The 22,914-nt window shown below is 43.0% G+C and overlaps 2 protein-coding genes across 4 annotated transcripts in view; one reads left to right on the forward strand and one right to left on the reverse strand.

The window, feature by feature from the left end:
* LOC111244260 (uncharacterized) overlaps positions 1–21,109 on the forward strand; it is a 144,621-nt gene extending 123,512 nt beyond the window's left edge. For 2 of the 3 annotated variants that reach the window (XR_015322425.1, XR_015322426.1), the window contains one exon: positions 12,131–15,620. The gene's annotated coding sequence lies outside the window, so the exon portion shown is untranslated. Of the gene's footprint in view, positions 1–12,130; positions 15,621–20,104 lie in introns of those variants that run through there. The other variant, XR_015322424.1, reaches the window with a different exon arrangement.
* siz (Brefeldin-resistant Arf-GEF family protein schizo) overlaps positions 1–22,914 on the reverse strand; it is a gene marked incomplete in the record, with an annotated part of 514,736 nt that overhangs the window by 178,584 nt on the left and 313,238 nt on the right.

Consider the following 22,914-nt stretch of genomic DNA (forward strand, 5'->3'; position numbering starts at 1 on the left):
ATATATACATATATATCGTGTATTTACCTGTCGAGCTTTTATTATTCAATATGCCAGTGGTATTGCTCCTCGTTCTTTCGATTAGCGTGCATACATACATCACAACTTCTCCTAAATTTAGACGCACTCCATACTTCTCTTGGACTCCACCTAATTTTACATCTACGTACTTCGTTAATTCGGTACCTAAGGCAAGTTCTTCGCCGCTTATCATTACTAAGTATAACATCTGCATGCGTTCCTTATTCAATAACAATTTTTTTTTTATTTCAAAACGAAGCGACAAATAGGGGGCAGGTGGTTTTGCTGATTGCAGTCACTGGCTTTATTTTGTAATATCAACACTGCTATATTCTCTATAAATCGTTTTCGTCTTTCAATAGCAGGGGCAGGTGATCAAAGGATATGCCCCTCGAAATACATATATAGCCGTCCATCATTACAAAGATAAACCCAGAATCCTGGGCTACGTTCAGGCTCTCTTGCGCAACAAAATTGCTACTCTCGAGTCAGCGGGTGCATAAGTATACGTCGCGTGCCACATCTGCATATGACCGCCATAGTGGACGATGAATAATTAAGAGCAAATCAGAAATATCGTCTGCCACTCGATTTGGTGTCGTCATTTCGAACAAGGCACCGTTTTTACTGATCAGGTTATACACATAGGTAGCATATGTACAAATACTAAGTCCTAAAGCGTCGTTGCAATTGGATGCCGATAGCAAGTAGCCGTGATGTGGTCTTCGCCTTTCACTGCGCAATGACTCCGCCCGCAAACAGACAAACAGACTTTGTTGGCCCGATGCAATATCTTAAACTATGAGCATGCATCTTTATACTTTCAGTCATGTTCAATTTCTCCGCCTTGTGTTTGGCTTATTGTTTTCATGCTGTTTCAATCTATCCCCGAACCCGGTATGCCCGCACAGCGTCGTTGTAAGAACCAACCAGTAATTTCCTAATGATAACCCAACGTGATCAGAATGATTCAGCTACGTTCCTATATGCGAATAGAATATGGTATACTTTGTGGGCGTTGACGTGAAAGGTTTACGCGGTTAAAATGTTGCTACAACCCTCGCACGCCGTAACGAGCTTTCGAGCAATCGTCACATTACTAGTTGTCGATGCAGCAGATATCGAATGCCCCCAATAACGGTAACGACCACCTTCGTCGAATGCCCCCGATAGGCATCTGCTTAGTCCACCCCAATCTAATACAATTGTATTTCTAGCAAACCAGCGCGATTTGAATCGATGCGACCACGTTATTGTATTTTCAATCAGATTTCGCCATACTCCCAACCTAGTTACCTTGCAGAGGGCACTTCCTTTAAATTATCAAACCTATCTAGACAGAGGCAAAATATATAAAGCTGTAGCCCGCGAGCGTTCGTAATCCACCACCGTCGATATGAAGGAAGCTATATGCAGTGAATGGATCGCCATTATCGTTCGGAACTCGGTCAAATATCACTACAGGCCGTAGCTTCAACAGATATGATATCTACCTTGCTCTACTCGAAATCTACCTACCCGTCATGTCTGGTGAACACCTGACACCTGATTATGTAACTAGCTCGCTCAGGGGTACACTGGCAATTTTTTTCTTTGCTTTTCTGAAACATTCTTTGGTATTGCGTCGGAGGTACGACAGCTATTGAGAAATGCTGGTTACGATGTCTTTTGACACTCAACAACAGATCAAACCGACTCACGCTGTCCGCTTTATAGTACTGGTTGCCGTTGAGACCAGGCCGCTTCCTTTCGAAGTGACCTGCTGCACTACGCTTGTTCAGCTAAGGCCAACGTTCTACGTCTATCACCTGTTCCGCATGTGCTGTAAGCAATTTGCTTCTACGCGGCCCCACGAAACGTTCGAGACCTATCATGAAAGAGCCAGGACATAGACCTAACAGGCTTCGCTACAGGTTGTCAATCTGGTGAGAAAATTAGATCAGTTGCCTAATCCTAACGACAGACTAACCCCACGCAATTCGCTGACAGTAAAGAAATTATCAGGACGAATTTAAAGCAAACCTGAGCAAATGTCTGTTCACGATTGAGTTGAAGCCACGCGACGCCATGTCGAACGCTGAAAAGCGGTTTAAACGGAAGGAGCAAAGGTACGTGTGAGCTACAAAAGCGTTACGAGCTTCGGTTGGTGACATTTGTTAGACGAAGACAACGTGCAATATTGTCGCCCGCGGTTCGAGAAGCTCTGACGAGTGGGGGACGTCAAGTAATCGGACCGACTTACGACTGACATGTATATAGCTGGCCTGACATCTGTTATCGATACGGAACAAGAAACCGTGCTATACTCACGTTACTATGTTGAAATCTAAAACGTAGCGAACAGTGAAGACAGAAATTTCATTCTCCACTTCGCCCCTTCATTTAATTCCTCGACCGCACTTGATTAAGAAGCTGCATGCCAAAGCTGCTTAGCCCCAATTAGGTGACTTAACTCTGTAATAACGAACACCCTCAGACATTGTTTGTTCCGCTAATGCAGTACCAATATCCTTTTGATGTAATCTTTTTACCATGGTTCCCAAAAAAGCTCTGCCTGATAAAATAAGCAAAATGTTTTACTCATAAGAGTCACTAAGATACTAAGGAGTACACCTTAACCGTGGCTCGCTCTGTAGGGCAAGGATAATATAAAGGTCACGCGAGCCAAAAAAATTCACGGGCGAATATCTGTTGCACGTCAATTCTGCCATCTGCGTCAAAAGTAAATCGTATTCTTGGAGTTCTTCTAACTCGGCCCTATTCGAGTGAAACCGTGATCGGGCGCTGAGACCTGATGGGACAAGGCAGGCTGCAGGCCGGCGGCTTCTTGTATCACATGGCACGCGAGATAAGACTGCGGCGATTCACGTTTTCGGCCTGTCCTTCAACAGCGATAAATCGCTCAGTATAGATATCTCTTTTCCTGTTTCTCTACTGAAGCCGCTAGTTGCCTAGAGTCACCTAGACTGATAGCATCGTTAGATGATGTTTTGACTCGATTTGACGTACCGTTTCTCAGAATCGTTGAAGGCATCATTACGTAACTGGGTCATCATGAATCAGATTGCCGAGTCAGTAAGGTCGAATGTAAAATCGAAAGTAAACATTGTCTGGAATAATAATACGTTTGCCTACACAGTTGGTTCTGCTGTTTATTTTGTTGTACAGCACAGCAATAGCGTCACGAGCTCTTAATGATCTGCATGGCGATATATGGAGGTACAGTCGCGTGCTATTAAATAACGGAGTGCAGAGAATTACATGTCTGTGTTAGAATATGTATAACAGTTGTAAATTTATGATACCACGGCTGGCAATAAAGGAAGCCAAACTGCGGACCTAATAGCTTCGATGGGTTATTTAGGACTTGATGATTCAGAACAAGGGAATAAAAGTTGCCATCGAGCCCTCTGCTTCAACGTCAAACAAATGACATTTTAATGAAGAACTGTTGCTATCATCATCATTGCCAGCTGATGTTTTTTTACATAGTTTAGTTTTACATGACTAAAGTTGACTCGAGCATCGTTAAGATATTCATCGTTTAGTCGTTATGATGCCGTTATCGGATTTAAATCGTTGTGTAATGGCGTGCAATGTAGCGCGGTGGGCAAGAGGGGCTTGCTGCAGGCCTTATCAACGTCTGCTTTACACCTAGTCAAACCCACGCTGAAGACGGGGCCAATTAGTTTTTGATATGTCACCCAACTCCTTGTCCACGTGCTTCCTCAACTTCACGTCACCGTCATAGTTTCCTAAAATTCACTCTGTTCGCGCGGCCACGTACAATACGATAACGAACAAATCGGAAGAATTAACTTTTTGGTAGTTTGTTCACAAGCACGTATAAATAACAAGCGCGACAAACTTCAAGGCCTGTCGAATTTGCACAGACTTTTCATTGGTCATATGTCATCCCGGACAAATAATTCGTCCGTTCACGCTCTTTGGCGGCGGTCTTCAATGAAGACGCCACGAAAGCGAACCGCTGTTTAAAAGTGAGGTGGATCAAGTTAGTAAAGGCTGTCCCGTCTCGCTTCATTCGGTGTCCTTAGGCGATTAAGGCTTGTCTCCCTGTCAGAAACGTTCTCTCTCTCGTTTGCCGGCACATACATCCTTTGCGAACTCTCCCCTGCCAGCGAAGCAAGTCTCGCTCTAACCTGCTCTTTACCTGCTCATTGCGTTAGCAACAACTGCATTGACACCGGCTGAATAGCTTTCATTCAAGGCGTTTCGTCTTGCCTATTCGCGCCGTTCGTTGCGCTGTACACACATCATTGACTTCATGCCAGCATTCAACATTGGCCCGACGATTAACTCCATCGCCAATAAAACATATACACATCTGCGTAGATCAGACGTGTAAAAAGGGTACTCATCAGGTTCAGATTTATTCTACACGAACATCGAAATCATTGCTACCTGCGAAGCGAGGGCTCGGCCGACGGTTGAAACGACACTAAACAAACGAAAACTCCGCGGAAAACTTCTGCTTAGGCAATAATAATAATAACAACAACAAGAATAAAAGTCCGTTCGCTACAGCATCATATATATATGCTATTTTCAGCAATAGCGGCAGCAGTAAACCTAGATGGGCACATCATGAATGTATTGCGCAAAGAGGTCCACCAATTCTGTGTTATGACTAGAAAAACATCAATTACATAAGGGGTATAGCGATATGCTTCGACCTGTACCTCCGCAGGCGAAAAGAACACCGTATATCCTACAAATCAACCCCCTCTATAGATCTGAACGTGGCCATCATTTCTGTTTCTGTCCTCCGTAAAATTGACATAGAGAACCTGCAAAGACATCGTTACAATTGATAAGGACAACCTCTGCTCGAGCGAATTTATTCGTTCGTTCATCTTCTCTTGGCGGGTTACTGTTGTGCCTCACAATTTCTCTATAGTAGATCCGTTCATCTCGGTAGACTGGATAGGGCGGAAGCGGGGGGTCAAGGGGATGAGCTCGAGCAGTACCAAAGGACACAACATGAGACATATTGAGATGGTCGCGCGTGGCTCCGGAACTAATTTCAATAATAACAGCAATTGCTTGACTCTACTTTTTCGCTACTGGCTTTGCGGTAGCAAATTTTTTGTGAGTATTGCCGTATACGCGATCTGCTCAATGATCATATTCGACAGCAGGAGAAAGGATAAACAGGATGCGCTCGTCTTTTGATACGTACAGTCAGTTGTTTGTTGTTAGAATCCTGTTGATCAATGGGAATGAAATTGTGCTAAATTAATAAAAAGCAAGTACTAATAATAATGATTTCTAGTACCTATAGGATAAGAGCGAGTTTACGAGCGTTGGCGCTTATGTATGATATACTCTGGCCGACATTTCATTGTTTTCTCGTATTGTAAAAGTAACGAGTCACCGATGGAATCAACGATTGGGGATCGTAACTTTGCTCGGGGTCGAAAAAAAAAACCTGTGCGACCTGAGTTTCGTATATTTGTTTACGAAAGAGAGCGAGCCTTTTTGGGGATATGATGATTTTGATGGCATACATCGATTAGGTAGCGGTCAGATACTGGCTATCACGAAGGAAATGTATGCCTGATATCTAGCGTGTTTAATCATGTGAGAATAAGCAAAATGTCAGTCAACCTCAATTATAACTGTATTTAGTGATGACTTTCTCTAAATACCCCCCAAAAAATATAGTACAGTAAAACATATCTGACAATAACCTGTATATTTAATAGTACTACAATTTTCCAGTTAACACCACTCGTCTTCCAACGAGCTTGAAAAGCGTGACAGAGGAAGAACTTTTGATACGGATAAGGGACAATCTCACCATCGTAGGGGTATCTCATAGGTCAGAAAGACGAATCCTAGGTCTTCGGTTAAGTAGCCCATTTTATACCTTTTGTGTACCCCCTTTGTTCACGCAAGCTTCCTTGACAAGCGTAATATCACACGCCATGGGTTAGCTAGTAATTCCGTCTTAGTGCATTTGAAAGAATACGCTCGGGAGAAAAAGTAGTACGATAAAATTGATCCGCCTTTCAATCGACCCGCGTTACCTTTGCTTATGATGTGCTTGTTCCGCATGAAGAATAAGAGAACGAGGTAGAATAAATGATGGCGTACAAATAGGTGACAGCGTAAAAGCTGAGAAATCGATTATCGCAAAACCGTGCTACATTGCAAAGCGTGCACGTCCAATTTTGAACAGGATGAACCGAATTTGGGCGCGGAGAAAAAAGAGAATTTAAAGATTTACAGGCTCGAAGAGATAGCGCTCCTTCTGGCAAAGCAAAAAATAGAATATGAAAAAATACATTAACAAAGCATGAAGCACAGCTAACTCTAATTTTATAATATGACTTCAATATGATACGGCCTCGGCATATATCGTGATATCCATTTGATTTTGTTTGCTGATGATCTCAGTTATTCTAGCTACAAAAATGTCACTGGTGCAAACTGCTATAAAGCTGTGATAGGGCCATGAGGGCAAAGGAGTCATTATGGAAATTGTCACTTGTAAACAATTTCACGCGTTACAGCTGCCATATTGGTCAACGAGGCACTATCGAGCTATCTCAATTTCCATCGGCATCCTTATGCTTGTCTTTGATCTCAGCAAAAACTTAGAAAAATGTATATATATGAGCTGGGCAGCTTTTTATATACGGTTGCTTGATTGAAATTTGCTTTGATGTTCTTTGTTCTATAAAAGTTATGAAAGTTAAACTACGTTTCGAGATCTTTGTGGTCTCCTTTTGGGGATTCTTCCGAATTCTCGAAACGAGATGGGAGCTCCAGCTTTAGATAAGAGATACATCAGTAGGAAACTCGAAACTTGCAAACGGCCTCCGGATGCAATACGTAAGTTAGTTGAGTCGCTTGTCAACATAGGTGATGGGACCAAAGAATTTAATCTTTTTCTTTGGGGAGCTCTGCGTAAGCACGGTCTTATAACACTATATCGTCCTGCTCGGTCATATCAGTTACGAAAGGCAAATCTTGTTTTGGCGTCCCTACTTTGGCTGGCTTTGGATTTTTGGTCGAGAGCGACACGGGCAGGTTTGCAAAGTGGTCCATAAATTACTTTACGTCTCATAGAAGAGGAATCTACTCCGTTTGTCAATTCACGTTGAGATGTTCGGTTTTTTTTTATGACACTAGCTGTCCCTTCGTCTGCTAGAATAGATTCCGTTTTTAAAGTTATCGAGCGCCCTTGACAAAGGTGCTCAACTCTGTGCCCTTGCCTCTAACCTTTGACATAAATTGCTTGTAGTGTCAACTTGCTGAACTGTGACAATCCGGACCTCAGACACGTGGGCGTACAGGGGTCCTCCCGTCTTATATATTACAAGAAGGGAGAGATTGTGCGGCGTCAAAAACACTAGAGAAGTAAGCATTCGCCTGTTTGGCCTGCGTCAGGTAACTGTGAATGCCTGAAAGGCATTCAGAGAGGTGGTCCAGATAGTCGCACTAAATACCTTACGTGCGCAGATTGGTAAACATTTCCTTCATTCATTATGTCTCCTATGAAACAAATGGCGAATTGAAAGTTATGCTTGAGAAGGCTTAAAGATAAAAGTGTGTATGCGATGGATACGAGGTCTAGCGCTTGAAGCCATCATTTCCCTTAGCTGAATATCATATTCCATAGCAGGCCCACATCCACTACCTGTGCGTTTAGAAAAGCCTGCAAAAAAGGCATTAAGACATGCAAAAATTAAACTACGGATACCAGCAAACAAATCGTCATATCGCACCAGCTATCACTTAACGAAGTGTCGAGTACTTTACAAAAATCATGGCGGAAGATATGTAAACTTAACATCGTTGAATGAGCTGTGGGACAGTATACCAAAGGTGAAACGTTGCCCAATGAGCAATTTTTATCGATTTTGTTGTAGGGGTCGCGCGTGCAAGCTCGCTACACGTCCAGATTTACCTGTAAGAAAAAAAGGAAAAAGTGAATTTCGGTTAGTGGGTGTATTTACATTATAGTTTTTTTACGTATGTGTTCCCGTGCTTTATTGTCATTCGTTCGTACTGACGGCGTTTGCCGTCGGCCCGAAAACAGAAAAAAAAATGTTGAGAGATAGGAAGGCAAGTGTAAACACAAACGCTATACATGCTGGTACGAAAAGAAGATCGGATACTTTTTCTAACCGCGTTTGTTTCCCGGAGGAGCTAACGCCGTCGACTGACAAGCTTCAATTATGACGAACGACGGCTACCCTGCTTCCCCAACAAATATTCCCTTGCATAAAGTTCATAGCATTAACTATATTGCCGCTGTAGCTGCCGTCTGCGTCCTCGGTTTTCCTTCCGAAATGAACAATGTTATCGGCCAAGTTCGTCGGGAAGAAGAGTTAGCGATTTCTGAAGAACTAGATCGTGACCAATGGTACGTCAAGCTTCATTTGTGCTGCGAACTGTCGCGGATCTTCACGCAGTTTAGTATACCTATAACACTCTACGAGACTCCACTGAACGTTTTGTCGGCTGCCTAAGAAATCAATGCCTCTCATTTACTTGTTGGGTCAATTAAGCAATTTAGCTATAGCGGTTACTTTATATTTTGATAAATATTCGTAACGTTGAGCTAATGATCTTGCCCCAAGAGGCGACAAATAATTCAAATGAGTTGATCCACTCCAGAACTCCATCAGTCAGCGAATGATTCTTAGGTCCAAATAATCACACTAACGTAAAAGAAATAAAAAAGCCAAAGAAAAAAAAGTAAGATTTCACTCTCACCCCTTAACTACCCCGAAGAGCCTTCCCTAGCGGCAATCATCCAGTAATTAACCGCCGTTATCATAAGACAATATCGAATCTATCGATCCGTCTCCGATGTGTTTCCTTTTTCCAATACACTTAACCTTCAGCCGATACAAGGACATTTTCACATCCTTTGACGGCCAGCAGTCCTGCCGCAATTCTGCCTAGAGCTGAACGCGGTATTCGATCGTCGTTTTATTAGCTACAAAGCGCTTGTAAAGTTATCATTTCTATTACGTTATAGGTTATATACGTTGTGCGTTGGCTCTGACGGACACGAGAGCAACGGCGGTACGCATTGTGTATGGCTTTCGTCAAAGTATCAGCCCTATAGGTTGTTCGTATTAAGTCATTTAGCGACGGTTCAGTTTTGCTGCAAATAGATCCGCTTTCTCCTCGGACGGAAGGCACAGCTTGGACGCTTCACTATGATTACCGGGAAAAATAACGTAGTAGTCGCGACGATCAGTTTCGTGCGCATTGCGTCTTCCCACGTACGGAGTAGCCAGTGTTATTTGAAAAACGCCAGGAGGCAATAGCTACGAAAACGCTTATTAAAGTATTAAGCAGAAATCAATCTTACGTAGTAAGTGCCGGATGCGCTTTGTTGGCGGACCCGTCTCAGTGACCTCTCTGCGTCGGTTGAACGCGACAAAGTGAGGTAGCAGTGATTCAAAACGAGTCGCAAAGTTGAGCGACACCAGAAAAGCCACACTCTGCGCCAACTAGCTGTTGGAAAAAAATACCGCGGGCAATTAAATAGCTTTTTGCAGTTCTATCTTAGCTGACTAACTTCTCTTTTTGGTGCTACTGTGTATCCAGAAGAGGGATAAATTGCTACGTGTACGTCCTTAGTACGGAATTGAAGCATATAATATACATGAAACGTCCTAAACGCCTTCTTAATGTTTATTGGATATTTGCGATCTTCCGAAACTACTGCAATATTTATATTCTACTTTGACAAACCTGCATTGCAATTTATGTTGGTTCGGATAGAATCGCCACTATCCACTGTAGATCCTATTTATGACTCTTATTATTGCTCTATAATGACTACAGTCCTCGACCATGAAGTCGAAACCTTCAGAGGTTTCGGACTCAAGTTGTCCCTGAATAGTTTTTCGCTTCCTTATCGTTTTTTTTTTTTTTTTTTTTTTTTTTAATAATTTCGATAATAACGCTTCATTTAAATCCTGCCAGCTGTTCATAGCGGATTACGATACACTTATATGGTGCTAAGGTGACTTATGCCTGCTGCCACAAATGTAGCACCAGAGGCACCAATTGCCGCGAGCCCATCCCAAGACCTCCAAGAGCTCCAATACACCGCGCTCGCTTGGGTTCATTCGACGGACTGTGGCAGCAGTAGTGGACAGTAGACAAAGCGGGGCTGGAAAAATTGATGATGATGATGTTAAAAATAGCCGTTTTGATGGCTAGAATTACTGATCGATGATTACAGTTATTGTTTCTAGATCCTATCACAGTGGGACGATAGAGCTTGCCCTCACTGCCGGCTACTCTGTTGCTTCTGCAAGGCTGACCTTTATGCTTAACGCTGCTGTCATTTTTTCGAATTTCGCATAACCAACGACCCGGAGGAAGAGCAAAAGCTTTTCTGGACCGCCATTATTAGATCAAATCCCCAGGGATAATGCTCGCGTTTTAGCGTTAACGGTGGCAGTCGTCCTCCGGAGCCCCTGTACGCACGTGTCGACCGAACGACAGACCAAGTAAGTAATCAACACGATTGCTTGATCCGCTGCGAATACGAACGACGCCCCACAGGCCACCCGCCGCCAACCTATATCGCTAGTTTTGTTCCCTCTGCTTTTTGATGTTGTTATTACTGCAGAGTTTGATGGTCATTCGAAAGTAGTCATGACAGCAGCGAACTAGACGACAAAATCTTAATGAGCGTTAATTTAGTTGATGGCCGCGAACCGAGCATTTGAGTGCTAAGCAGAAGGTTGCAATTGACGGAACAGGGAGGGACATGGCGCTAGCAGATGTAGCAGCTGTTGAAATGAATCAATGGATGTCAACTGGCGGAGATTTTTCTAGCAGTCTGTTACGATCATCACCGAAGTTATCTCCCATTACTTATTGGTTGCCGTTCTAACTAAGCAGGCATCGTAGATCATTTGTCAGGACTCCCCCACGACTGCCACCGACCGTCCTGTCAGGTCCACCGGACCAAAACCCGGCAAAAACGATCCTGAAACACTGATATGCTGAGAATGACAAAGCCAAGGGTTATCGAGTACAAGAATAATCATCATAATTTTCCCGAATGATGAAGCGTTTTAACCAACTATATCGAAGCTATAATTACTGCTGTTTCTTAGATTATACTAGTACAAATCTATAGGTCTGTAAATATTTTTACAAAAACCGCTACGTATTATGGAAGAATTTCGCGTTGATACGATATGTGGTAACGAAATACCGAAAAATTCACGAAATTACAACTTATCTTTTTGGCAGTTTTGAAAATGTTCCCCGTCACCTTCGTGATGCCGCTGTCGTCACGCGCTAGAGGCTGAACGTTAAATTGTGTCCAGGACACCAATTAATAGGGGATAAACATCAATAACAGTAACAACAACTCTGTACAGAGAAATTGTTTGCTATTCTAGCAAACCAGTGATAGCTAACCTCTACTGTCTATTCTAGCTTTAAGGCAAGTAGGCTAAAAATGTTATCGCAGATAGGCATAAGCTTCACCTGCTTTAGGGCAAAATTACCTTGTGGCAAAATCCTACGTTTCACTGCTAGATGTCACTGATTCTGCCATCGAATTCTATGGGAGTTCGTGAGTTGTTTCCCGCAATGGAAACGGCCGGGCCGACATCTCTATCGATCAATATATACGATAACGCTGCAACGAGAGACCTTCAAAATTGAATCGAGACTAAAAATAGAGATCAGAAAAGTCGCCACAAGCTTTCGCTTACAACAATTTAATTTGACTCCTTCACTATGCTCAGTTATTTACTATAAGGTTTTCTAGGACAAGCCCTGTCGCACAAACGTTTGCCAACGTAGGACATCATATCCACTCGAGTTGATAGGTCTTCACAGAGATTTTCTTTTCACAAATGATATAATCGAGGCTACACTGGATATCTGAGCGGCTTCAGCGTTCTGCGCATGCTTACGATGGCCACGCACAGCTTCTTATTGTGAGTTGCCTGTTTATGTGTGTTGTTCCATCATCAAAACGCTTTGAAGGTTTACGAAACTATAGCTAAGGAGGCAAAACACTCGCGGAAACGAAAAGATACGAAGCACGTTATTTAGGCTATCATTTGATTTCCCTGTTATCATTTAGGTAAAAACATTTGGCAACGAGTTAAGCACGAGTGCACGCTGGCTGGGTCACGCAAGACATCATGTGAAGAAACGGAAATGCCATTCTCCATGGTAGTCCTTCAATAAGGATGGTGCGCTGTTCTCAGTGGACAGCCTGGCAAGGACGCACTGCTAGTTAGTTATACTCACAGTTTCGATGGAGCGGAGAAGGTCAGACATCCTTGGCACGAATCTGTAGGTCACGGACGGATCTAACAGGGACTATGTAAAAGCTAGACAAAGTCCGCTAGAGAGAGAGAGAGAGAAAGGAAAACAATAAGTGGGGCATATTGCATTACACGGTTGATCTATATTCCTATTTGTAGCCTGTAAATGCTATTATATTCGATGGCACGGTAGTGTGCTATGCATACGCGTGAAACATGTATACATATATGCATATATATTTCAATGCTAGCACTGAAATTCTTCACTTTTACAGTGTTAACTGGGGTTGCAGGGTGTTTATTACGTAGGATGCTCGGTAAGAGCTCTTGCATGAATGCCTGTTTGCTCGTAGCTTTACTTGTCGTCTGTCATAATGCCAAACATAGTTACATGACTTTAACATAGTGTTCTATCGGAAGGCCAAGGGTCATGCCGACATCCTCGCTAGAGTACACTGGAGTGCTGCACTTTGTTGATGTCAGTGAAGAGTTAGCGGCACGCTATCACGAACGATCACAGGCAGCCTTCGCCCTTGTTGGGCTCGCTCATCACAACGTACCTAGAAAACCAGTCTACCTACGGCCATCGCGCAGGCCCGCCATGCGACTACCTCTATCTTCAGCCTATATCCGTCGCTTTTGCTTCGCATTCATCGCTGTTTTGACTCTTTACGCCTCAACCAACCAGGGGGCTGCGTAGCAGCCCCTTCATCTCATCGACTAGACGAACGATATTTAAACCGCTATGAGTGTCGCAAAAAGCAGCGAGTGCTGTTACTTCGCCGTGCAAGGATCGAATCTTTGGCCCCCATTCGAAATGCTAACGGCATGACTTAGGGAGGTCGCGCGCCATGTCGACGCAAATACGCCCCTACAGTGTCATCACGGCGCTGCACTGCGAGCGTCGCTCACTATTCACATCCCATTCCGCCCTTCAGCTAGAACGTTTGCTTGGACGTGTGTGACTGCCAGCATAAAACAACTATTAGATTCGTAGTGCTGCCGCTCGCCCTAGGGCAGTCGCAAACGGCAGGAACCACTTATGATAGGACAGCTTAAAGTAATAGTACTACTACTGCTAGCAGGTTGAACGGCAGCGCTCAAAGTAGAAGAAAAAACGAGACAATCAAGGTGCGTCTGCCGGAAAATAACCGGCCAACGTTGCTGCGCGGAAAAGACAGAATTTTAAAATAGAAGCAGGCTAAGAAAGGATCTTGCTAAGCAGTGCACTGACGCGTTGCGAGGGTATGCGTGCATGCGAGTGCAAAATGGCACTCGAAGCCATCCGCTACACGAAACAAAAGAAAAACGGAAACTGGGAGAATACATGTACGACTTAGTGACCGTAGAATATCAGGAGCATAACGCACACCCCGTTGAACCTCTGAGACTCCGGTAAAGATCCTGACGATGCGGGTTTGAATGGTGACGGCAGCGATGACGGAAAAAGACGGAAAAATCGGTCGAATTTTTCCGCTCTGCTGATCTGTCGGGACACGATGTCAAAACCGGGAGAGAACTGTGAGACGACTTCTTTGTCGCTTTCTAGTTCCTTTGTCTACTGTTTCGTCTTAAAGGAGATATACTCTTTGGTTCTTCTACGAAGAGACGACGACGGCAACAGCAGTGGGTACGTATCCTTGTCCGTGTTGTTATTGTATTTTTTGTGCGAGAGAGAGAAAAATGCGACCGATTGTTTCGCTTCTTGTTACGTACGCTTCTGCCGCTACCAGATACCGATGTTTACTGTGGTTGTCGAAGGGGACTTGGCCTTATTCCGTGAGTGAGCTTCTACGAATGGCCTACGTCACGTTATTTGCAGCATCCGACAACAAGTGTCTTTGACACCAAACGCAGAAGCGCGTCTTCTTTCACCAGGAATATCGCTTGGTCCCAGTTGGGTAGGATTTCACTCTTGGCGATGTATTCGTAACTTTTTGCGGAGTAATAGATCACCACTGTCAGTTAGAAGGAGAAGAAGTTGGGTGAAATCTGCGAATGAGTTTTCGAGTCGAAGGACTTCGAGGTTACAGAGACTGAGCTGAGGGACCATCGCGACGGGGGTTGTCGTTGTTCCGGCGTAGCGAGCATTAACTGCACGACGCATATCTTACTTCCCCAGTCTTTTTTACTGATGGTTCCGGGCGCTTCAACGAAAATTCGAGTCCGATTTGTGTCGTTGTCGACTTTTACAAGCTCGGCGGTGAACACTGAGGCGGCTTAACGCTAAGCTTGGTATTCTGAGGAACCGTTCACCCATCGTCCATGATACTGCACTTTTGTTAATCATTGCTATAAGCTGTATGCTTCTTTCGTTCTTTACTAGGCGTAGCATCTTATTTGGTTACATATTCTTATTATGGCTTTGTCTTGATTGACATGCCCTGTTTCGTACGGCTGCGGTATGACTGACTGGTATACATAATACATGGTTCTTTCTTCCACCGAGCTATTCCGGGTGCTCCATTGCAGTCGCCAATGATGGGGACGGGAAAAAACTAAGGAAATCATTTTAAAAATATTTGAAATGCAACCCACGTCGCCTAACCTCGAACCGCAGGAATGCAAAGTTGTTGGTTACAATGGAATTGCACTATTTACAACCAATAGACGTGGCTACAGCGAAAATAGCTTTTTTCAGCGTTCGCCACAGAGTATGTGCAGTGAAGGAGGTTTAGATACGCGCCGCTTCCTTTTTGAGCTGTGAGACTTTTGGATGTGTAGGCACCCAGTGGGGAAGGGAGGTCATAACGCACACGCACTTATTCCGTGCTCGGTGGCCTGAAGTTCTATGTAACCTGATTGGAAAAGCCCGTGACATTACTGACTGAAGGCTGAATTCAAGGCGGCTTAGTGATTCGTATGCTAGAACCGCAGTTGTCCCGCGAGGCTTTGCTAGTGGTAGCTGACAAACGCGGCCAGGGATTCCGAAAGACAACACAGGCAAAGCGCTCAGGTTCCAGCCTAGCCTCATTTGAAGTACTCATATAGATACAAGTCTACGCTTAAGTTTAAGAGACCTCATTTTTTCCTCTTCTACTGGAAGCAGACGTGAATTAAACCGACCGACTTACAGGGCTAACGCAGGCCAAACAAAACGTCTGTGTGTGTGTGTGTGTGTGTGTGTGTGTGTGTGTGTGTGTGTGTGTGTGTGTGTGTGTGTGTGTGTGTGTGTGTGTGTGTGTGTGTGTGTGTGTGTGTGTGTGTGTGTGTGTGTGTGTGTGTGTGTGTGTGTGTGTGTGTGTGTGTGTGTGTGTGGTGTGTGTGTGTGTGTGTGTGTGTGTGTGTGTGTGTGTGTGTGTGTGTGTGATTTGACATATCTGAAGATGTTACTGGGTAATTTTTTGCGTTGTTGCAACGACCTACATAAATAACTTAGATAGGAAAGGTGTAAAGGCTTAAATTCGGGGGTAATGTTGAAGCTATGGCGAATCGTGATACATTACGCTTGTGCTCTGCAGCAGATAAGTTTAGAGGTCGGTATCGCTTTAGCAGGACGTCGAGTAAGATTCTTAAAGCATAGAACAAAAAAGATACTAGCAAATGAGAGAGCGCTTAGCTGATTAGGCCCTGTTATACAAAGGGCCTACTAAATAATTATTTCAATCTTGTTAGAGGAGAAGGTAGTGGAACTGAATGTCCCGTACAATGATTTGCGCTCAGATACGTCTACCTTCTTTGGTTTAAAAGAGCGAATCTCATATGGTATATCAACAATGATCCTCTCTATTTCTCTGGTAACTGGCCGGTACTTTTACTTTTGAGTCCTCCAGTGTTAACGCTGCTTTACATAGTGATAATTTAAAAGAATTCGGTTTAGTAGTACTCACTATTATATAATAATAACGTCTATTTTAGTTATTAATTTACGCAAACTTCTATGGGAAAAAGAGTGCTAAATATACATATGCCTAGCTCAACGTAATTGATTGCAGCAGGAGCTTGTTCAACAATTCACATCGCTTGTTCCGTACAGATAAGCAAATCAACACTGATACTAAAATAATGATATCTATCACAAACGACATGAGTTTTGGGCCTTCGGATCGTACATTAGGCTGAAAATCTCAATATCTTAACCGAATTTGTTCCAGTATGAATTGTGGTATCAGTCGTGTCTACGTGTTTAAAAGACATTTTCCACCCTCAGCCACCATTTCATAGCAGATGAAAAGTTAGAGATACTATCAACACAAGTTGAAACGACGAAAGTCTATATTAGGATAGATAACTATTCACGCTCTTAGCCTCGCTACTTAGTCTACCAGCAGAATTACGGAAATGTCGACTGACTCGGGGAACGAACAAACGCTAGCGATTGAAAATAATTAGCAACTGTGATAGCTCTGACCTCATCTACGCCATCATTTGATGGCGTAGATGAGGTCTTGTATCACACGAAGTACTTCGTGTACCATAAGAGATTAGTCTGTAAGCAAAATAAACATGACAAACAAGAGCGAACTGTAATATCAAGTTGAAAATTTTCAACCGTTTTTGGAACAGTTTATTAAGGTATTGTCGCTGCTAACAAACAATAGCTTAAGTTTTAGGTCATTAGGCATAATCTCAGACAGCAGAGGCCATTGCGTGGCAGACACGCCACCATTAATTTATTGTAAACGGGAGCTTTTCGTCTAGGCTTCAACATCAGTAAGGAACTCATCAACCCCGCTATCCTGAAGCTACTTCTACTAATGGAAAGAAGACATGTTTTCTGGTAGCCTGCGGCGCGATCTGTATAGAGCCCTTTCCGCTTTGTGGAATTCGATCCTTTGTACCACCGAGCTTTCATCTATTTCTTAAAGAATCAAAACGGTTTTGTAAACTTTTCGATCGCGCTATCATTATTACAAGATTTCCACTATTACTGCTACTGCTACTTCAAAAAACTTCGATTTTGACGTTTGGTCGTCTCATTGAGCTTGCTTCAAGCAAAGGCCTTCCAACAACAAACGACGCTGTCTATCGAAGTCCACTACGGGACTTGGACGATTTCGCTAAGCGTTCCTTTGTTCTTCGTCGTTCCACTCGTTTTCAAGAAGAGTATCTGTGTTAAACTGGCAAATTGTCTTCAATATGCTTTCTCGGCTAGTTCGAATATTAATAATCACAGCCAGATTATTTTAGTAAAAGCGGTAATAACCACAAGAGATCCCGCTTTTCGGCCATATACTACTTTAAACAATACCCATCTGTTTCGATATAGTTTATCGATCAGCCAGCTCTTTGTGAATATATATTAACGTCCAACTGTCGGCCGGCTTCGTATCGATAACAACAGGTTCCAACAATTTTATATGTAAAGCTATGGGTATTGTTTTCGTAGTAACAGTACTTTTATGCGAATATACGCATACATACACAAGTAGGTAAAACAACTATACATAGATGGTAACCAAGATCATCATCTCCCTTTTTGGACCAAGCGATTGCTTGAAGACAGCAGTAACGTGTGATTAAGACGGAAGCAGTTACGCAACGAACCGGCAGTAATCCCTATTTCTTCCGTCTGACCATAACGTCGTTTTGTACTTTAGCAGCTACGTAGGTACAGAGATCTTAGTCCGACTGCGTGTCATTTCCGCTGCTCTACAGGCTCTCTACACGTACAGGCTAAACACAGGACCAGGAGGCAGGAAACACAACTGCATTGTCACGCGAGACGTATGTATGCAGCTAGTGGAAAGAGGAAAGGTGCTTAAGTAGCGTTGACCTCTCGCTGAAGGAAGATGCTGGCTTCATGTATCTTCTTTATATATATAGAGATATATACGCTTGTTATGGGAGCTTAATATGATAATTTGGTTTACGTCACGGGTGTGTGTGTGCGCTTAATGGTCTATTACGACAATAACATTAATATTAGCGTTAATGTTACGTATACATAAATATTAATTACTAATTAATATTTCAAGGACGTACACTAAATGACGAGAGTTGGGTGGAAAAACCTTTGCACTGTTGTGCCAAATAAGCTCTCAAAAGGTTGTTAACAACCTTTGAGCAGGACGCGCTTACATTTGTAATAACAATTGCTAGATGTTCTTGAACATCAATAAATCAAATAAGCTTTCAAATTAAAAATAAATCTACGTCTTTTTTTGCTTTGCGATGAACAATACTGCTCATATGAGCAGCATCACGATAAAGCAATGTCTCAGCGGCTGAGCATGACCTTTGCGACGCTACCCTCCGATCGGTCTATTAAATATGGCAGCAAACATCGGCACGATCATCCTATTCGATCAGCTTTTTTGTAGATTTTTAATTATACTATAAATCTATCCGAACGTACTTGCAAACGTTTCTCTCAAAATTGCGACATAGTGGGGTGCATGTCAAACAGGCAACAGTAGGCCAACTGCGGAATAATAGCTCTGAAGAGTCATTGTAGGGAAACGCGAGTTTGAAAGAAATTAGTTCATGTGCCCCTTTTGAACGCTTGATGAATATACAATGAAACCTCAATTTGTCGATGCTATCATCATAGATGCATCGAAGTCCGATAGAAAAAGACAGAACACTAATTGTAGTTTCTATGAGCGTAATGTCTAATTTCAATAGCACAAGTAGATAGGAAAAAAAGTCGAGGAAGACTATTTGAAAGAACTACGGTTTCATCAATTGTGTAGGAGCTACGACCGAATAGATAGATATTAATGTCCAATAGTAGGCCCGATGTGAGATGGGTTGCTTAATAATAAGCAATTTTTTCACCAAAACAAACACCAAACAGTTTCAGTATGCGTGGCGGGTTGCCCAGACGAAAATAATAACCAAGTAAATATGTCAGAATGCGACAATTCAGCATTCCCTTTTCACCTTCAGATATATATATATATATATACACTTTGCAACTTCAGTTGGAAGCCATGTGTTTGCTAATGGTTAGTGTAGTGAGTTCTACGTGTGAGTGAGGGTGAAGTTCAGCAGGTGAAAACCAGCAGGCTCACGGCGTGGCTGTCATACTGTTCTACGTCATCTATCTAAGCGCATGCTTTTCCTATGTATTTAACGTATGTTGGCAATTCTATTCTGTTTTAGGAATTCCTTCCTCAATAGATCACACACCGTCGAAAGGCTACCGAGTATTTGTTATACTGATACATTATACAATGTTGCTAGTAGGATCACGTTGCGTAGCGACAGAGAATAGGACCCAATATATTAAAGCGGGACCTATACGAAGCTTTGTAGCAAGTGTTTATCAAACATTATCGCGCTTTCCAATCGTTTGTCGTATTTTGTTTGCAAATCGATTAAATGAAGCGAGGAGAGACACTCTACTGACGTGAGTGCGAGCGGTTGAAGAGGTGCAGAATTGCCCCTGATTTCGTTGGACATACGTACATGTATTTTACCGCTCTTAATAATGATGCTTTATCAAACTGAAACAACAAACAGAAGGGGAGGCCGTATTAAAATACGAAAAACACCTCGAGGGTCGCCGCTGTCACAGATTTAGTGTCCTATCTACCAGCAGTGATTTGGCGACGAGGAAGAGAAACTAAAGTCATTCGCGATCAATGCGCTTATGGACACTATTAGCGGAACATAGCTTCGAAAACGATAACCCTACAGTTGTCATTCTTGTTCGCTTCACGTTATTTCCTTCTCTCTTTCTCTGTTGTATACAAAGCCGTTGGCGCGCGTGCCCTTTTTAGTTTGCCCCTTTTACGGTTCAGTGTGGCTGAAGCCCGTCAAACTCGAGGCGGACGGCTGACACTTGTATGTCGTCGCTACGTGCAGATACTAAATGTAAAACGACTGGGTATCGTTTCCAGATTCGGAGCTCTTCTCAGAACATTTCGAGGAGTCGTTTAGATACAGCAGAAAAATCGTAGCGAGCTAAAAGTGGCTCGGCTGAAGGCAAACTCCGCTAGAACAATTCGCTGCATGGGAAGTCTTCCCGCTCCGACATAACGGGTTCTCTACTTGATTTCGAACTGAGCAATATCTGTCACTATCATACGCATACGTATGCATAAATACAGCAGCTCTTCACACCGCCTAAGGTGAAGAAAAGAAAAACTTGTTCGCGCTACGTTACTGTGAACGGCCCCGTTCTCAACATAGATCGGTTGTCTGTTATCGGATGAGCCTTCTCAAAAAACAAAAGGCACCACAAAAACAACAAGTTCGTCATGTGTAAGCCGATAATTTAACAAAGAAGAAAAAACAAATGTGATATTTGTTTTTTCTTTGAAGTCTTTGAACCATTTAAGCGGTTATGATATATTTACTGATTGCAACGGACGCCGGCATCAGGCGTTGTTGTCCTACAACGTGCACGAGTATGGGTTGAGATCCCCTATAATAGAATAGAGCTTTTATGAATTTTGTTCTTTGCATGTAGATGAGACAAGCGGTTTATTTATAGGTAGAATCGTTTGACGGGACAGTAGAATATAGCTAATTGGATCGTTTGGTTCAATCAGCCGCTGGCCTCTATCGGAATATCGATGAGTTATTAATCATGAAACCAGTATTGACAAACGGCGCTTAGTACTTCTATCGATACAGGGTATCGTAATGTTGAAAATGTGATAGTAAGATTACCACTGCTTAGCTGTATTCTAACTGATGTCCACATACGTCCGGTGAGGCAGGCCGTAGTCTAGGGCCGATCTGGTGTAGTTCGACAAATGTTGGCCTACTTGTCAATGAAGTATTATTTCACTTGATGCAGCTAATCCGTTGAAAAGGAGATCTTAGCAAAGGACATTGAGAATTGTTATAAGGTAGTCTTTACGCGTCCACACGAATAAACCCTTTCTATACGCCTGTTTACTCCGATGTGTTGTCTTTCCGTCACAGCAAACTAACCCGTTCTATTCCATCATACCGGGTCCGATCAAAAGCTGCGTCCGGTTCAACGATCTACGCTGTCACCATGCAGCATTAAGAGTCGTATTGCCGGAATCAGGTTTAGCGTGCATGTCTAGTTTTACATGTACACTGTACACATGTATACAATGTACAATAAATATACTTTGAATTATCGGGTTTCACGCCTAATCGACAGTGTATGTATGCTATGCGTAGGCTTATAGCGTAAGTACGTGTACCCTTCTATATTTTATGCAGTAATTCTTATTAATCTAGACGGTAGTTGCTTTGATAGAAGACTTATTTCAAATCTTTTGGGAAAAAAGGTTTGAGAACGAGGTAACGGACCTGAAACTACGAGGCAGGCATCAAACAGGATTGCTCAGGATACATGTCAGGATACGGGCAAAGCGTAACGATTGACATCTATGTCATCCATAGATGACATGAACATCTATGGATGTTCATTCAAAGTCTGTAAATGTAACCATGTACAACTCACCGCTTATAGGAAATATGTTATGTGGCTTATCGGCTTGAAAGTTTCATTCCGGGAAATGTCATCGATAAGGTTCGGTTTCGAATTTAAAAAAAGATCGTTGAAAGTGAAGCGCACAGGGCTGCACCGGACCTAATTGGCATTTAGTCAGACTAGAACGAACTAGTTTAGACTAGAACGAACTGACTCAGATTTTTCTCGATGAATTTTCCTTGCGTAAATATGAAAAATTTTGGGAGCGGATGAGGAAAGACCATGCATCCAGTTACATAATGCTTTGGAATTATGATCCATCGGCAATTTGAGCTGCCGGTGCGGCATTGCAGCACGGCCTACCGTGACGAAGAGCCGTCTGTCGTCGGAGTGAATACTAGGTAACTTGTTGACCTACAATCATCGCTGTCCTGCCACAGTCAAAGCTATGTAGTAATATTGCTACGATACGGATGACTGCTGGCGCCGTTCTGAAACCATAGGAAATCGACAGGTTCGTCAAGTGTGTCATTGATTACGCATCTCATATCTGCCACTGTGTTCCTTCTAACGCTTGTAGAATCTGACATCCACACATGCAAGCCCAGCGTTCGGCTGGGGGAGTGTAGCAAGGACTACAGCATTAGTTGCAACTTGCTGACAGCGAACTCTTCTTCTCTAACCTTATCCTATAAGGTCGCACACGTGCATGTACCTATAAATCAAAGGCGGATAGTAATACGATAAGCCAGTAGCTTGTTGGCAAATGGAAATGACAGAGTAGAAAGGTCATCGCAGGCTACCATTTCCTAGACACATTCTATGACAGGTTGATTAACTTCACTTTAGCAGGGCGGGATAATCGGAATTGAGGCAATGTTAGGACGGCCTAATAACTCGATGGCAATGGTACGCATCCGGCGATTCCCAGCTCGGCCAAGGACGAATTGCATGAGCGGAATATGATGAAATTAGGCCGACGCAGCTATAGGTGATATACATAGTAAAATAATTATAGGTGATTATTACTGTTCGTGCGTTGTCTATTGGAACGATGGTAAGTAGCTGTATGTGTGTATGCAAAGCCTGCGGTGGAGCAAATAGGACACGGTTTGTCGTGTAGCATACATCACACATTGCCTATAATAACGTATATAGCCGTTACGCTATAGATTTAAAAAAGGGTATTGTAATCGGTGTTAGTTTATGGATACGGCGGTCTATCTAAGTGTAGGACCGTCGCTGAAATGTAACTATATCAATTATACCAGCGTAACAAAACGTTCCTACTGA

The sequence above is a fragment of the Varroa destructor genome, unplaced genomic scaffold (genome assembly GCF_002443255.2).
Source record: "Varroa destructor unplaced genomic scaffold, Vdes_3.0 BEIS01000002.1, whole genome shotgun sequence".
In the NCBI taxonomy this organism is placed as follows: Eukaryota; Metazoa; Arthropoda; class Arachnida; order Mesostigmata; family Varroidae; genus Varroa; species Varroa destructor.